The sequence below is a fragment of the Cenococcum geophilum genome (assembly GCF_001692895.1).
Source record: "Cenococcum geophilum 1.58 unplaced genomic scaffold K441scaffold_30, whole genome shotgun sequence".
Classification (NCBI taxonomy): domain Eukaryota; kingdom Fungi; phylum Ascomycota; class Dothideomycetes; order Gloniales; family Gloniaceae; genus Cenococcum; species Cenococcum geophilum.
The window spans coordinates 1,007,803-1,011,826 of record NW_027137588.1 but is presented as its reverse complement, the minus strand read 5'-3'; positions in this window follow the sequence as shown (position 1 = coordinate 1,011,826).

Below are 4,024 nucleotides of genomic sequence, written 5' to 3'. Positions count from 1 at the left end.
TATAGTAGGAGCCTCCCTAGGCCCAAGTTTGGAAGGTTAAGAGCCCTATACTAATCTCCTTTAAGACGGATATTAGGAAGCTGTTATAAGGCTCTTAGAAGCTATACGGGAGAAAGCTACTAATAAATATATTAGAACCCTTTAAGGGCAAATCTAAATCTAGTAGGGTTTAATTTAAGCTAGGTAAATTTTTTTATAACCTAGTTAAGGTTAAGGGCTTTTTAGGAGCTACCTAGTACCTACCTAAAAAGGTGTGGAAGACTTAGAGAGTTATTTATGCTATAAATAGAAAAAGGATATAGACTAACTAGCTAAGGCCTCTAGTAGTTTAGAACTCCACTATAAACCTAACGCCTAGTAGTTAGATAATTAGGTTTATAAGGTAGACAACTTCTTTAAAATGCTAATAATATAAGATAATACTGAAGAGCGTATATACTGGATTATTAGTAAGATTAAAGACCAATTACTAAACTAGATTATACTTAATTAGCTTAATAAAGAGCAAATTATTATATAGCTATAGCTGTAAACCTTTTTAAAGAAATAGACTTAAGATCCGTATATTATATAATATAATAATATAAAGCTATTTTAAAATGAGATATAGCTTAACCGCTATAACTTCTACTAGTTTATAAGCTTTATAGAAACTTATACTTAATAGATAAATCTAGAGCCCTTTAAAAATAAGGATAGTAGCATCTATAAGAAGGAGAAGATTAGGTTTATCTAGGCTAGAATTAAGCTAGTAATTTATAATAAAATAAAGCGCGTAGGAGCCCTATTGCGGATTACTATATATACAGATTTTAAACGAGCAGTTTTAAACGCTAAAGATATAGTAAGGAACTAGACCTCTTCTGGTAAAAAGCTAAGGGGTTATTAAAAGCGTGGGTACTTTAGTAGTAATATAGGGCAGACCTAACCTTTAAAGAAGCCGTTTTTAAAAAAAAACTTTAGAAGGGTTAAAGTTAGGAACCATAAATAATGGAAAAGACTTTTAGGGCTAACCTAATACCTATTTGGCACCTTTATAGGAACACTCTAAAAAGTTAAAAGAAAACTCTAGAGGTAGATTCTATTAGAAAAATAAGTAGGGCGATAACTATACTAATAATTTAAAAAAAGAAAAGACTTAGTTATAGACCTCTTTTAGCTATAACTAGGGCAAGATATAGAAGGAGAGACTCTCTGTATTGCTATTAAGCTAGAAATAATACTCTTTATAGGTAAGATATAACGTAATCCACCCCTAAGCTGGCCATACCCCCAAGCTAGCCACCCCACCCAAACCGCGACGCGTTACTTAGCTACTGCCTTAATGGCTACACTACAACAACAAGAAGCCCTTTTTCGAGAGGGCAGAATTAATCTAGCTATCTAGGCGCATAAGTAGGGCCAAATTCCAAGTTTCCGAGTAGCTACTACTACCTACAATATGCCCCGAAGTACCGCCTAACTATATATTAAAGGCATTAAATTAAAACGTAATTCTATACCTAAAAATTAACTCCTTACACCCATACAAGAAGAGGCTCTTAAGTAGTGGATTCTATTAATAGATTAACGCGGTATACCGCCCTAGATTGCAACCGTAGAGTAGATAGGTTCTATTCTAGCTACCTAAAACGCGTTGCTAGCTACTCTATAACCTATTAATAAGAATTGGGCATAGAAATATATTAACCGCTATAATAGCCTAAAGTTACAATTTAATCGCAAGTATAACTACTAGCGTGCTAAGTGCGAAGATCCTATACTTATTCGCGCCTAGTTTAAGCACGTTTAAGATATAAAGATCTAATATAGTATTCTTAATAAAGATACCTAGAATTTTAATAAAACTAGCTTTTAGATAGGCGTTATTATAACTATAAGAGTTATTATAGGAACTAATAGGGCTGGCTGGCCTTAAATAATACAGCTAGGCAATTAAGAGTGGGTTATAATTATTAAGTGCATTAACGCGTTAGGGGATATAATTCTACTACTTATTATTTTTAAGGCCGTAATATACTAGGCTACTTAATATAATATTATTTCACATAACTGGTTAATTAGTATTAGTAAAAATAGATAGATAATAAATAAAATAGGCCTTACCTAGCTTGCTAAGGTATTCTATAAGTAAATAAAGGATCACATAGTTAGCACGCATTAGCTACTTATACTAAATAGCCACAGTAACCACATTAACCCCGAATTTAATTAATTCTACATAGATTATTAGATAGTCGTCCTCTGCATACTAGCGCATTTATTATATTTATTATAGCCGCTAGATATAGGCTGTTTCTTAGCGCTAAAGTAAGCCTATAGACGCGGCGTTAAACAAATAATGGCTAGCGGCGTTAATTATATTAATAAACATAAATTCTTACCGCTGTATATATAGGCTAGGCAAACGGCACTATATTAAAATAATATATAGGCAGGATTTATAGCCACTGGCCTTATTCTATATAACCCTAATCGCGTACTAGTATAGCTATATGCCGAATATTAGACACCACTGTCCCGTCCACCATTAAATATATTTTAGGTAGCTAAAACACTATTTAATATTGCTAAATTACAGCAGTAAATAGTCTTTCTAAAGCGCTATCTTAAGCGCCGTATGCATAGCCTATTAAGTCCAATAGAATAGGCCCTTAGCTAGCTTATAAAGGGGTGCAAAATAGCGATATTAAGCACTATACTACTTATAAGCGAAAATAAGAAGCTATAGATGGAAAACCGGCGCTAAAAAAGGAAGAGGGCATAGAAGCGCACCTATATAGCTAGGGGAGGGGTGCTATTAGGCGCAGAAGGGGCCTCTCGTGCATCTGCTACCTAGGAGGGGGCAGCAGAGGGGGCAGCAGAGGCAGCGGCTGGGCCACGGCAACGTGTAAAACTAAGGTATAGTATGTGCAAATCAACAGAATATAATGCACGTACGTGTCCTAAACGGTAGGCAACTAGCTAGTATATAGTTATATACAATACAATTGTTCGTTATTGTGTAATTCGTGTTATTTAGCCTTGGAAGTGGGGTGGGTGGCCAGCTTAGGGGTATGGCCAGCTTGGGGGTGGATTACGTTATAAGGGTATAACTATAAGATCTATAATAAAGAACTCCTTATAATTATATAAGCGTTTAAAGAATTTTAACTAGAACTTTCCTTAGTAGAGCCTAACTAGCTAACTAAAGTCCTTATAGACTATTGTAACCTTAAGTACTTTATAACCATAAAGTAGCTAAACTAACGCCAAGCATATTAGAATAAGTTCCTCTCTAGTTTTAACTTTAAAATCGCATATAGATTAGGAGTATAAGGTACTAAACCTAATAGCCTAATATGCCGCTTGTAAGACCTTCTTTAGTCTAAAAATAACTCCTATAATTAGTTCTAATAATAAACAATCCTAAAAGCACGAAATTTAGCCCTAGGCATACTACCTATAATAGAGCCAACTATACCCTAGCTTTATACCACAGAACTAGAGTTACCTCCTAAAATTAATAAGCTTATTACTATAGTATATAACGCCTCTATCGACCTATTACTATATTAACTTATTATCGCAAAGACTGCCAGCGCCTGTACGCTGCCTACTAACCTCTAAAGCTTAGGCTAAATTAATATAGCAGCCTTAAAAGTAAAAGAGAATAGGCTCTATTATAGAGGCCGCCTATTTATCCCTAACTTAGAAAATCTATAACAGTAACTAATCCAAATAGCCTATGACCTCTAATTAAGCGGCTACCTAGGTAGAGAAGGAACCTACAAGCTTCTTAGCTAATACTACTTCTGGCCAAAAATAATAGACTTAGTTAAACGCTTTATAGGCGTCTGCTATAGTTATAAGCGTACTAAGGCCTTTAATATAAAGTACTAAGGACTACTATACCCTCTACTAGTACCTATATAACAATAGGCAGATATCGCTATAGATTTTATTATTAACCTACTACTCTATAAACGACACGGCCGTACCTATAAGAATATCCTTATAATAATATACCGACTTATAAAAGAGC